Source organism: Anolis carolinensis, chromosome 3, assembly GCF_035594765.1.
Source record: "Anolis carolinensis isolate JA03-04 chromosome 3, rAnoCar3.1.pri, whole genome shotgun sequence".
NCBI lineage: Eukaryota > Metazoa > Chordata > Lepidosauria > Squamata > Dactyloidae > Anolis > Anolis carolinensis.
Genome location: NC_085843.1, coordinates 169035359 through 169049675, shown reverse-complemented (window position 1 = coordinate 169049675; position 14317 = coordinate 169035359). Strand labels below are relative to the sequence as shown.

At 42.3% G+C, this 14317-nt stretch overlaps 1 long non-coding RNA gene across 2 annotated transcripts in view; it reads left to right on the top strand.

The window, feature by feature from the left end:
* The window catches only part of LOC103280234 (uncharacterized), a 203889-nt gene that overhangs the window by 3634 nt on the left and 185938 nt on the right, over window positions 1–14317 (top strand). Inside the window, exon 1 of one of the 2 annotated variants that reach the window (XR_010004468.1) lies at window positions 12754–13189. The exons of the other annotated variant lie outside the window; for it this stretch is intronic. This is a non-coding gene — a long non-coding RNA (uncharacterized LOC103280234). Of the gene's footprint in view, window positions 1–12753; window positions 13190–14317 lie in introns of those variants that run through there. 2 annotated transcript variants of the gene reach the window in all.

Here is a 14317-nt window from a genome sequence, read left to right as displayed (position 1 = left end):
GGTTTCTGGTAGACAGCTATAAATGCTATATGGGTGACATTTGTCTTGGCAGATCAAAAGCTGTGTTTCTTTTATCATTTAATATTCTGAAAATGCAGTGAGCATTCTGCTGTATAGCTCGGTCCCACAAAAGTACATGGCAGAAGGTAGGAAAACAAAAAGTGGAAGTAAAATCACTGGATTCAAGAGAAAGCGTGATTTTAAAGAATAGGAATTAAGATTCTGATTCCAGTTATTCCCTACCTCAAGTCTTCAGGGAGAGTATGATTCCCTGAAGCTGATAGTCCAGGTGGCCTATTTCTTTGTCTCCTAGTTTCACAGTATGGAGTTGTATTTAACACATATGTAACATTGACAAGGAGCCCCGAGTGGCGAAGTGTGTTAAAGCACTGAGCTGCTGAACTTGCGGACCAAAAGGTCCTAGGTTCAAACCCCAGGAGCAGCTTGAGCGGCCGCTGTTAGCTCCAGCTTCTTCCAACCTAGCAGTTCGAAAACATGCCAATGTGAGTAGATCAATAGGTACTGGGAAGGTAACGGCGCTCCATGCAGTCATGCCGGCCACATGACCTTGGAGGTATCTACAGACAATGCTGGCTCTTCGGCTTATAAATGGAGATGAGCACAAACCCCCCAGAGTCAGTCATGACTGGACTTAACATCCGGGGAAACCTTTACCTTTTTAACAATGGCATGTATATCAATTTTTTTAATCCCAAATATGAAGAAATTGATATATTTAGGTACATTTAAAAATCTAAGACAATCTGATCATCTATGTGAAGTCTCCAGAAAATCGAAAACTTATTCTCTTGAACAACTGTTCCCCAAATCCTCCAAAACCCCACTAATATGCTTGCTGGGAAAATTCTGGGTGCTTGAGTTTCCAGAGTTCCAGCTGTATCACTATAGACTATAATTGTTTAATAAATATAATTTGTGCATGCACAGCTTGAACTCTGGAAATCTATGTCATTTTTAAGACATGAACCAAAGACAATCATAATAATTATAATATGAATATGAACAATTATTTTATTTCTTAACTGCCTCTGCTTGTGGTTTGAGACAGGGCACAACACAGTTAAAACACTTCATAAAACATTAAAGAAAATAGATATGTTAAAATATATTTCTATGAAATACATGCATTAAAATACACTGAACAACCTAAAATACAATAAACACAGGACATGAGTTTTAATGTCTTAGGGTTGTTGTATGTATTCCGGGCTGTACGGCCATGTTCCAGAAGTATTCTCTCCTGACGTTTCACCCACATCTATGGCAGGCATCCTCGGAGGTTGTGAGGCAAGGAGAAACTAGGCAAGGAAGGTTAATATATATCTGTGGAGAGTCCATGGTGTGAGAAGAGTTCTTTGTCAGTTGGAAGCCAGTGTGAATGTTGCAGTTAAATGTCTTAGTTAACAATTGACTGGGTATACCAGCCAGAAGAGATATGTCTTCAATTAACTCTTAAATTCTGAAAGCTGATTTAGCTATTGGATCATTTCACAGCCATTGAGCAGCCGGGTGATGATTACCATTCAGGTTATGGCTGGATGGAGTAGCTGCCCCTTTGGGGCAGATTGACCTGTAGATGGTAACTTGTAGGTAACCTGGACCAAAACCATGTAAGGATTTAAAGGTTAAAAAAACACTTTGCCCTGAAACTAATTGGCCACCAGTGAAATGACTGAAATATAGGTGTAATATGCTCACTTCTGGATGTTCCTGTAACCAATCTGGCTGCTGTGTCTTGAACTAATTGGAGTTTCCAAACTTGATACAGAGGTAGCCCAATGTAAAGCATGTTGCAGAAGTCCAACCTGGAGATTACCAGCACATTCACTACCAACTTTAGGTTCTCCAATCCTAGGAAGGAGTGCAGCTGTTATGCCAACAGAAGCTGGTAGTAAATACTCCTGACTGTCACATCTACCTGGGCTGATGTTTGGAGAGACAAATCCAGGAATACTCCCAAACTGTGAACATAGTATTTCAGAAGGGAGTGTAACCTCATCCAGAACAAGATGACACACCTCCATCCCCAGATTAGGACTCTTGATGGCAAGCACCTCTTTCTTGTTTCATTAAGCTGATATAATGAAATCATTGTCAAAACTAAGTTGTCACAAATGCAGCAAAATTGGCTCTTTTATGCATATGTGGTGAGACTATGAAATGATACACAAATTTTATAATAAAATAAAGAGATGGAAGAAATATTAAGGGAAAAAGTAGAGCTGAATAAAAGGGTATTTTTAATCAGAAAATTGAGTGTAAGAGCAGCACTAACAAATGGTCAGATATCATTAAACATAAGATAGAAGCAGCCCAAGCAATAGTAGTCTCAAGCTGGAAAAAGCAGAAATAGTTTGAATACTTAACAGACAGCGTGCTCCAGGCAGGACCATAGCCAGAAAATTTTTGGGAGGGTGGGGGTGAAACTTTTTTTTAGCAAATCATGAAGAGTAGTTCCACAATGCAAAATAATTTAAAAATCAGGTTCCATTGATAAACTTCAGTGGACACTCAAGACAGATAGACTTCAGTGGACACACATGGGGATTTGATCAATCATTTAAATTCATGAGTAAATCAGTTTTTTTGTTTTTGTTTTTAAAAAACCTGACAAATGTTTTTTTTTTGGGGGGGGGGGGGTTGAACCCCTAATCCCCCCCCCCCAGGCTAGAGCCTTGGCTCCAGGATTATATTTTTGAAAGGAGGATGAAATACACAACAGGTTGTAAATGGAATTGGGAGTCGAAATGGGAAACTCTGATAACTAAAGTAAAAGGGAAAAAAATATAAAGAACTAAATCACACTCTCTTTACAATCTATTGAAATAATCTATCAAATAATAATCAAATTGAAGATAAAATTGTTCCCACTGGGTAGGGGGCAAAAGAGGGGGGACTGTTAGATACAAGTGGTTGATAAGCATGGAATTGGGATTGGTAAGGTTAAGTAAATACGATACATTATATTGAGTGAAAATGTAAGTGGAATTTCATTATTGAGATTTGTATTACTCTGCTTGTGTCTACATTTTTTAAAAAAAACTCTTTCATGTTTCATTTTTTAAAATTCATCCAGCTCACTACCTCCTACAGGATTTCATTCAGAGGATACACATTGTTCTTAGCTGAAATATATTTGGGGTTCATCAGCATAGATAGCACCCTGCCATATGCCTCCTGATGATCTCTTCTAGTGGTTTTATAGAAATGTTAAAAGGCTTTGGGGATAGAATGGCACCTTGTGGGATGCCATGTAAAAGCTCCTTTTTCGGAGGGGCAGCTATCCCCAAGTACCACCATCCAGAACCTGCCTATGAGGTACGACTAGAAGCACTGAAACAAAAGTGCCTCTGATCAAAGATGGGCTTCCCTCTACTCATAGTAATGAACTAAATTTTAAACAATTCTGTACATTCCTCATTGTAGCTGCAGTGGGTTAATGAGGGCTGTTCCACACTAAGAATTAGTATTGTGCTTTCAGGATAAACCTTGCCCGATTTTGTTCCCAGCTTTCGTTGGGGGCCCCGATCCATTTTCCAGAGGCTCCTGAAATTTGGGGAGGGGGAACAGGGCCCCAAAATTCAGACCATTGGGGGGGGGGCCTCCCACCCACTGTCTCCCCTTCCTGGCATACTTCTTATCTGGCACAGGGCCGGTTCGTAATGGAAGCCCTTGAAGCCGCCACTTCGGGCGCAGTCCTTGCTGGGTGCTATCGCGGCGGTGGCAACCATTGGGTTGCTCACCGCGGAACAAGGAAGTACTTGCTATTCTCACAAGATTTCATGAGATTTCTGTGAGATTTTGCAAGATCTTACGAGAATAGCAAGGACTTCCTGGAGTTCTGCGGCTGGAGAGTGCGCCGCCGCCGCTGCCGCCAGTAAGTTGGGGGGGGGGGGCTAATTTCGGGGGGGGGGCACATAATGAAAAAACCTAGGGCCGCTGCTGATCTGGCACCTGCTGTTGCTTCTTGTCAGGACCCAGGCTGCAGAGGACCAATAACCTTACACAGAGGCCAGAATCTATCTAATATCTTTATTAAAGAAATATATAAAGTCAATAAAAACAAGTGAAGAATATAGTTCAGAAGCAGACCTTTCAGATGAGGTCAATTATAGTCCATAAATGTATTGTCCAATATAAGATATTAGAGTTCAAAGTTTTAATCCACTTGACCGAAACACACACTTTGCCAAGCAATAGTGTGGGGAAATGACAGAGTCTTTAAAGTCCAATGTAGCTTGACAACAAGGCTGGAAAATAAACTTGATTCTTGGCTAGATCAAAGACTTGGAACGAGGCAAACATGAAGCATGAAGCATGAAGCAAGGTCCGTGGCAAAACGCGAAACAAGGCAGGCTTGGAACTTGATCCGGGAAGCAAGGAACTGGGGTTACGAAGTCCACACACGATCTCTCTCCTCAAGCTGATCAATTGACTCCGCAAGGTTCCCCTTGCGGCAAAACCCCTATATAGGGTCTCGTTTTCCCGCCAACAGAACACTTTCCCTAGAGAACGAGAAGCGAAACCCAACTCTGTCCAGATGCATGACTCCTTAGAATTTCCCAAGGGAAGCAGACCTAATCAGCTAGTTGTTTGGCAGCGATTCTCAGGCTCCGGCGATTAGCCTCCCTGACTCCTCTATCTCTATTATAATTGTCCCTCTGGGGAAACGGGGGGGAATTCTGCCCAAGGCCTGTTTGGCTAACTTCTGGAGGGCAAACATCCTCCAGGTGGAGAGGCTCCGACTCTGGTTGAAACGGCGGAAATCCCATGTTTTCCTCTTCATCTGCCACCATAGTACTAGGAACAGGACTACAAGGCCCATGAGTCATCACACTTCTCTGGAGTAAGGCGCTCAGCTGCAGGCAGACATGGAGCATGCATGCAGGCCCCGCCAGCCACCACACATGCCCCGCCACACTCTCTGATTGTGTGTGTGTGTGGCGGAGCCTGTAGGCAGGCCCAGAGTGTGCCTGCAGCCTAGCTCCAGGCCTGCCTACATGCAGGTAAGGAGGCAATTTCGGCTCAACACGAAAGCAGACTTTCACGTCAAACAGGTCTGTTTTGTGTTTCAGAAGAAATGGAAGACATGAAAGAAGCAGGATACATGACAGGAACTAATTTCACACACATGACTATTAAGAATGCTGCTGCAAATTTTATTTCAGTATCCCAATGTCTAGCACAGTAGTAATTTAAACCTTCAGCTAAGGTTTTAGAAATAAAAACAAGTTAGCAAGGGAATGTAGGCTCATAAAAAAATTAGTGTGAAGAGTTTTCAAAATCTCATTTGTACAATGTCTGAAATTTGGGCACTGAAACAAAATTTCATTTGGTGCTCCAGATTCCATTTGAGAGGCAATGCCCTCATTTTTCCTTCCTGTACCTGTCCATCATACACGTGTACACACACACACACACACAAACACGATGAGAGAACAGGCTGGTGTGATAACACCCTTGATCTTAAATCAGTTTATGTCGAGTCCTATACCAGCATCTAATTGGAAAGAATTTTATTGAATTAGATGTACCATGCTTTCACATAACTAGGTATAGGACTGCAAGCTATTACATTCAGTGAATTCTACCTAAGGTAAATATGATTAGAATTGCAGTATAACCGTGTTGTAGAGAAAGCCCTTTGACTACTTGCCTATATTTACTATAAGTTTGTTTGCTTTTAGAATGAAGATGTTTGACTTTGCTCATCATTAGAGCTCAATTTTGGTATCCTAAGACAAATATAATATGAGGATTTTGATCATGTTTGTTATATGGAAGTGACAGATTAAGAATCTGCTGTACAGTAGTGAATTACTTTTTCTGGCAATTGCTTCTTTCTTTCTTTCTTTTTTCAAAAAAGCATTCTGCCCCTAGTGCTTTGTAAAACTTGAGCAGCTTTAAAAGGTCATCTTTGGAAGACTTCTGAAATATAAACTCAATCTGATATGGTTTGTAGAGAATGTGTGTGTTGAACAGGAGAGGCAATGGGTGTGGATATGCTATCACTTGTGTGTGTCGTGCTCATTCTTCTGGATCACAGCATCTGTGTACATTGAGAAAATGTCTTTTTCATTGCTTGCCTTGCTGAAAAAGTCACCACAGACGGCTGCTTTCAATTACTCAGCTTGACCTTGCTGTGGACAAAAGGTGAGAGAGTCCCATAGAGTATGAGAAAGGGATTTTCCCACCTCGGACTCTCATGATACTCTCTACAATTTTTAAATGCCATTCAGGGTCTGTTGCTGGATACTAAAGGATTTCCTCTGGCAGTTGCTTCTTTTGTGATCAAAACAAATCAATTGCAATAAAAGAGCCTGTACTGCCAATGCCAAAAACTGGGTTTTCCATCTCCCTCTTTATATTAAAGGATCTGCCCAAGGACTGAAGCCTGTTCTCCCTGTTCTGCCTGTTCTGCTATTGTAAATAAACCTATAGGAAATTCTCTTAGATGGGGCCACTAGTGCTATCCATAAACACATTAGAATCAATGACACTACAGAAGAGATCAGAAACGTATTTAAGTAATCCATTGGAGAAACCTCAAATACTCAGCAAAAGCTGAATAACTCCCCTGCCTTTTTAGATAACTAGGGTAATTGGCTAAAGCAAAATGTCTACAGGAGGGTGCACCAATCAGTTTATTTTAGCCATTTGCAGTAAATAAAGGTAATCTGATAACAGTCATGTCGCCATAGGGAGGGGACAGGGAGATGAGAGCATTTCCTTACAAAGAAGAATTCTGCACCACCAAATGACCTGATGGCATCACTGATGAGTGCAGAGAAAAGGGGATGCTACTCCTGCCAACCTAGCAGTTTGAAAGCATGCCAATGTGAGTAGATCAATAGGTACTGCTCCGGCGGGAAGGTAACGGCGCTCCATGCAGTCTTGCCAGCCACATGACCTTGGAGGTGTCTACGGACAACACCGGCTCTTTGGCTTAGAAATGGAGATGAGCACCAACCCCCAGAGTCAGACATGACTGGACTTAATGTCAGGGGAAACCTTTACCTTACTGGTGCGCCATGTGAACAGCAGACGTGTGCAAATCAGGTCTGATTCTGCTGTCAACATTGCCTCAATACAGACTTAGAGGAAGGAAAAAGTAAACCACTTTTCAATCTATCTTGTGAGAAAAAAATGTGACAGGGTCACCATAAACTAGAAATTATTTAAAAACACACAACGGCAACTTACAACTATTGGTACAACTGTTAATGGTTTTTTATATATAAATGGCATCTCTTGACCCTAGAAATAAGCCCCAATAAACTCAATGGTCCTTACTGTTGAATAGACTTGTATATCATTGCATGTTTACAGGGCCCTTCTACACTGGCATGTAAAGTGAGCCATCTGTCATCTGTATTAGGACCACGTTGTGTCTGGATAGGAACTCCCCTGCATTGTGTCGGGCTACAGCCATGACATGGACATCTAGTTTACTCCATGGGGTCAAGCAACCTTCTAATGGGTCTCATCGTTCATGAAGAAGGCTAGGAATGGGAGGCAGAAATGTCTCCCCCTCCTTCCTCCCAGGCTTCTTTCCCAGTCACAAGACCCACCAGAAAGTTGCTACACCACAAGAGTAAGGTAAGAGTCCAGAACATGGGGAGGGCGAGGGGCCAGTCAACCCATGTCCCTGGGTTGCTTAAACCTGGTGAGTATAGGATGACTATTGAGGTAGTTGTGACCAGTTGTGTTTGGAACCAGCTCAGCTGTCTCAACTGGTCATATCCCAGGGAGAAACCTGGTCTCTGCTTCAAGAGCTGAGTTTTTTCTTACATTTGTTTAACCCAGATGAATCCAGATCAGCCCCCATGTGGCATTTAGCCACTGTAGGGCTGATCACATTAACACTGACCTAAGTGGTCAGTGGAGGTATGCCCATGGATGCCATAAACACAATACACATACACACAACAATCCATGATTTTTCAGTTTCCACTGTGTGAATCAAATAACCACTAGTTTGCAGATACTAGTCTCCTCCCACTAATATCCCAAAGAGTGCTTGTGCAGTGATGACAACTATGTAAACGAAGTAATGCATAACATGGAAAAGTAGGATAAAATGTTTGGCTGAAAGTTACGGATGTAAGCAATTCCAAGGAGGAAAGACCACTCAAAACCCTAGAAAAGAGCAGTGGCGCAGCTGGCTAGTAATCAGCTGCAATAAATCACTACTGACCGAGAGGTCATGAGTTCGAAGCCCGGGTCGGGTTAAGCCCCCGACCATTAAATAGCCCAGCTTGCTGTTGACCTATGCAGCCCCGAAAGACAGTTGCATCTGTCAGTAGGGAAATTTAGGTATGCTTTATGAGGGAGGCTAATTTAACTAATTTACAACATCATAAAACTGCCAGCAAAACACGAGGAATGAGGAAGTACAGCCACTAGTGGACAGTGAAGCAACAGCTCCCCCTGTAGCCGGAATCATGAAGCTGGAAAAAAAGTTAAATGCCTCTGTGTCTGTCTATACTGTATGTTGTTTGTCTGTTGGCATTGAATGTTTGCCATATATGTGTTCATTGTAATCCGCCCTGAGTCCCCTTCGGGGTGAGAAGGGTGGAATATAAATACTGTAAATAAATAAATAAATAAGAATTGGGCAATGGACAAAAACCTCAGGTCTTATAAATCATAGAGTTTTGATGACAAATTAATCTTGACTCTCCTGGGGATCAGGCCAGTAGAAATTTCTTTTCAAAGTGAGGGAAAGCAGTTTATGTTGTGGCAGTGCTTTTTAAAAAAATAAAGGAGGGGAAAGGGGACTCATGTCCACAAAAGTGTCAAGCCAAGGAAAAAGGAGTCACAATAATATCTCATTTGCTTCCACTTCTCTTTGTATTAAGGCTGTGAGTTGACTTTGTGGAATCAGTGTAGCAGGCTGGGAATAATGATGTATGAGATTAGAAGCTCATGCCCAGAGCACTACATAAGTGAGAAGAAAGGCAAGGTTACCTTTCTTAGTCTGTTTGCTCCGGAAGACATTCATAGACTTGCACACACAGAGACCCATGATGTCAGTCAGACAAAAAGTTATCTATCAAACCCAGTGGATTTAGGATGGGAAGATCATGGAGAAATAGGAGAGACCATCTTATGAAATAACACTTGTATGATTGAGAAGGTGATTGTTCTGAAGTACAATGTGGGCTTTTAAATGGATTGATTTCAAATGCAGTGCTTCGTAAGTTGAACATTCTGCTCTATGCCTGGGGTTCAAAAATGTAATGTGTTTATGTGCTAAGAGCACAGGGATTTTTTGGATTTGGGACAAACTGTGCATGGCAACTATAGGACTTCATCACACTAGAGCATCTATCTACTTTAAATCTAGTTGCTGCCAGCTGCAGAAATTAGTAATTTAGGGAGGGGGCTTTAAACTGCTCAGTCAGAAGTCCTGGACCTCACTAAAGTACAAACCCTGGAATTCTGCAGTAGGAAGCAACTTGATTTAAAGTGGATAGATGCTCTCGTGTGATGAAGTCCTTAGTAATTGTGTACAACAATGGATTGGAGGCAGGGGGTGGCTTTAGTGTATTCAATGGGTCTGAATGGTTGCATGGATTCATATTTTGACTCTAGGTGTTTTGCTACCTCAATGAATAAGAGGCAAACACACATGAATTTTACTTCAACTTTGGGGCTAGGACAACATTCTCAACCAGATTTGAATGCAGCAAGCTAGCGTAGTTTGTTGGCTTGGCCATGTAATGTAACTTCTCTTTTCTCTAAGAGTGTGCTGTCACCTGGCAAAATCTTCTGGCTAAGGCAACAATCTCATTCAGTCAAATTTTAGGGCAGTCTTATGTGGGTTCACTGCAGTATAATGACAAATCTATGACAGCTTTAGCCAATAGGACAGAATTGTGGCTGTAACTTCAGACAAGGCATATGTTTCTGAAGACGGTTGTTGTTGTTGTGGTTGTTGTTGTTGTTGTTGTTCTCACTGGAAGATGCATCCTTTGTGGATTAGAAATGAAGTTTCAGCCCCTGAGTTCCCAGAAGTTTTCCACCTCTGATTTAAATGAATAAGGGTTTGTGAACTTCAGACAACAGTTATAACTCAGTGTTGGAGAAGTGATCTTCTGACTAAGGCCCAGTACTGAATCCCTAATGAGCCAGTACCTGGACGCAGTTCTTCCAGACCCAACCCAAGCAATACCTCCCAGGCTGAATATAAAGCACAATCTGAATTCTGAAAGAAAAAGACAGGAAAGCATGTACACTCATAGATTATTCTTTCCCCAAAGCTGTAAGGGAACTCAAGGGCATAGGTGAGATGTAAAAGCCAGTATTATTCTTCCTTTCATGGTATTGTATGGCTGGGTCTTTCCATATAGCCATTTGCTTTTATCAAAGCCACCGGTGTTAAGGTTCACTTGCACAATAGAATTTCTCAGGCTTGAGTCTTTATGTCTAGACACTCCTGTCCAATTTGGTCTCCCCCCTTTTTTAAGATATCACATCCCTCTCCTCAGTAGATTGTCTCTTTCTCTAAAGAGAATCTACGTTTTATTCTCTCTTGCTTTCACTTTGAAAAAAATATATTCTCCCCCGCCCAATGCATCTTGGAGAATGTTATTAAGAAGCCCAAAGCACTTGCTTCAGAAATCTGTACATCTGTATTCCTTTAGTCTGCCTCAGGGTTACTAGCAAATTAAAGATGTTTAGTTGATTAATGACCTGGTTTTTAACTGATTTATGGATTGATTACATTTAAATACATTTGTTTATTGCCAAAACTTCAATATCGGTGCCTTTTGGAAGACTCCAAAGGAGGGAGAAAGATTATCATGTGAGATAATTCTATGATTGCCTCTGAAATTTTGTTTAAGGCAAAATGCAGAATTAATCTCTAGCTCTCTCTTTCACTCATTCATCCCTCCCGCATTGCACACAAAGCCCTGCAGAATTTTCAGGCTTCCAAAGAGTTTCAGTAAAACGTGAAATTTCTTAGCTTGGTTATGAACACTCCTGGGTTGTTATTGGATTTTGCCTAAAGTGAAATTCAAAGGGAATGAAACATCTGAGGAATTTCACAGGAAGCCAAAAGAGTTTTGACTAACACTAGTGGAATTTCTCAAGAGAGTTTTGTACATTTCGGCTGACAATTTAATACACAAAAGTGGCTGCCATTGTTAAAATGAGAGGTTGTCTGTCATTGCTACTTTATTTGTCCATCAGTTTTACATTCTGATAGGAAAATCCTGTCAAAAATGTGGAAAAATTAAGATGTGAAAGTCATATCAACTGTGATGTCAGCTGAGAGGTTTCCATTTGAGTCATCCATGATTCTTATTACTAAAAGAAAAGTAAAGCATCTCTAGAAGTTCTAAGTTCTCCATTCATCCCCACTTCAAGGGGATCACAGTGATAGCTGGTGGTTTCCATATCAGTAGGACAGTGAATTTATTCCTGATTTTAGTCTGAATTTTAAAGGAGTTATTTAAAGTACCAAAACTATTTTGAGGACAGTGTTCATCACCTTGGATATCTCCTTTACTATTCACACTAAAACCTAAAGTAGATTCAGCACCCCACTGACACAGGGCGCATCTACATCAGGCATGGGCAAACGTTGGCTCTCCAACTTGTTTTGGACTTCAACTCCTACAATTCCTACAGATGATAAACTGGTTGGGATATCTGGGAGTTGAAGTCCAAAACACCTGAAAGGTCAAATATTTCCCATGCCTAATCTACACTGTAGATTCAATGCAATTTGTCACCACTGTAATTGCCATTACAGTGTGATGGAATCCTGGGAACTGTAGTTTCTCAAATCTTTGTCCTTCTCTTCCAAAGAGTGCTGGTTCCTTACCAAACTACAAATCCCAGGATTCCATAGCATTGACATCTGACAGTTAGTTGTATCAAACTGCGTTATTTCTACAATGTAGATCAGTGATTCCCAAAGTGGGCGCTACCACCCCCTGGTAGGCGCTGCAGCGATCCAGGGGGGTAGTGATGGCACCTATTAGGATACGGCGGCGGGGCCAGGGGAGGGGAGGGGCCTCTTCCCAAGTGCCAGAGACAGGGCTGAACACCTGAGGCACCTGTTAGGACACAGGGGGCGGAGCTAGAGGTGTGGCCGTGGCTTCTTCCCAAGAGCCTGAGACAGGGCTGAGTATCTATACTTCTACTGAGGTGCTTGTTGGGACACAGAGGGCGAAGCTAGGGAAGGGGGTGTGGCCTCCTTCCAAGAGCCTGAGACAGGGCTGAGCCTCTATATTTCTCCTGAGAGGCCTTTTAAGACTAAAGGGCGGGGCTGAGGCTGGGGCGGAGCCTCTTCCAAAGAGCGCGAGACAAGGATTAGCCTCTGTATTCCTCCCCTGAGGCACTTGTTAGAACACGGGGTCGGGGTATAGAGGTTCAGCCCCATCAGGCACTTGGGGAGAGGCCCTGCCCCCTCCTGTAGCCCCGCCCCCTGTGTCCTGGCAGGTGCCGCAGGACAGGGATAGAAGCTCAGCCCTGCCTCAGAGCTCGTAACTTTGCCCATCCCAGTCCTGGCCGCCTATTTATGGCCCCACCCACCTCCCCCTCCCCTTCCCAGCCCTGCATCTTGGAATAGGGGAGAGGCTCAGCCCCGCCCTCTTGAGCAGGAGCCACGCCCACCCCTCTAAGCCATGCCCCCCTTTCCAGGGGGCGCTGAGTAATATTTTTTCTGGAAAGGGTGTGGTAGGCCAAATAAGTTTGGGAACCACTCATGTAGATGCACCCATAGAAGCCACCAGATGTCACTATTGGAGTTGTACTATCTGGTGCTGTATCTCTAGGCAGAACCACTTTGGCTCCAAACTCTCTTGGGTATGCGATAGAAAGAAAGAAAGTTCTCAAATATATATTATTAATTTTGCAATGGTTCAGTGACCATGTCTGTGATACTGTAACAGGAAAAGCAAAAAGGAAGAGAAGTGGCAAAATGTTACTGAAGGTCCCCTGAATGAAAGGGAATTAAGCATGTGCATGAATAACAGAGGGCAGCCAATCCCAGCACAAAGAACTCTGAGGGGAGGGGGCAGGGCTTCCGTGAGTGATAGGAAGATTCTTAAAGGAAGGTAGTTGGTGACAATTGGTGGAAGACAGTTGAAGGAATCAGTTGTGAGAATCAGAGGGAGTGACTATATACTGGGTATCTTGATTGAAGGAAAAGGTCTGTTGTAACTCATCACTGAAACCTAATTAAGCAACAACCATTCAGAATGATGTGAAAATAAAAGTCAAACTGTTGGTTATTTTGTTAAGCCTTCCTTAAGATTGGACCGTAGAGTGTCACATTTACCATTTCAGGAACCATTTTAAAATCAGTTTATCAATATTGAGAGGGACGTGGGTTTAGAAAAAGAATTTTCAAAGACTTGTAATGACTACAAGTCCCATATGTTTTGATTGACCTAAGTTGCAAAAGGCCTATGTTTGAGGAAAGCCTGCACTTGAGAGAAAATGCTGATGTTTGGGAAAAGAGTTGTTCCAGAGAAAAGAAGTTATTTTCAAATAATAACAATACATCAAGTCAGAACCGGTTCCCATATGATTTCGAGCTTATACTTGCAACAGGTCAGGGTCAGTAACATGAAAGCACAATTGTCTAAAGAATCACATGTTGTTACAGCATAGAAAACCAATGGGATTGCATGGTGGTTAAGATGCTTGTGATGTAGACAACATTAGACAAATGGGGTAAATGATCTTTATAAGCCAATAAGGATATGCTTGCTAATTTCTGTGGAGGTGATAAAAACCCTTGCAACCATTTTGAAAATTCGGACAAATCCTTTGATTGCATGTATGCATGTATTTGTCACATTGCTATGGCCACGCAATAAATAGTTCTTTTGCAGTTTGAAGATCCAACTTTTTGTGGTGTCTTTCCTCGCCCTCTCCAGGGAAAAGGAACCTCCTGCTTTTGACTTTGCATTAAGAGAAGTATTTTTTTTTACATCTTTTACATCTTTGCCCCTTCAATATCAAGGTCACATGAAGGTCCATGATCCAATACACGGAACAATTTAAATGGGGACCATAGGGCAGGGTGAGAGGGCAGTCATCCATGGACAGCTTGGATAGTCCTACATCACAATGCATTTTACCCAGGCAATGTGGGAACTGCATTCTGGTTTGGGACTGTAAACCGCAGTATAGAGATTTCTCTCCCTTCACCCCCACCAGTCTTTGTCATGCCTTTGTTTGACTGTAGAGAAGGATTGACTATTTAATGTGCCCCTTGCATCTAACACTGAGGGCCACACAAGGGTGCTGTTATTAGATCCAGAATTGTGTA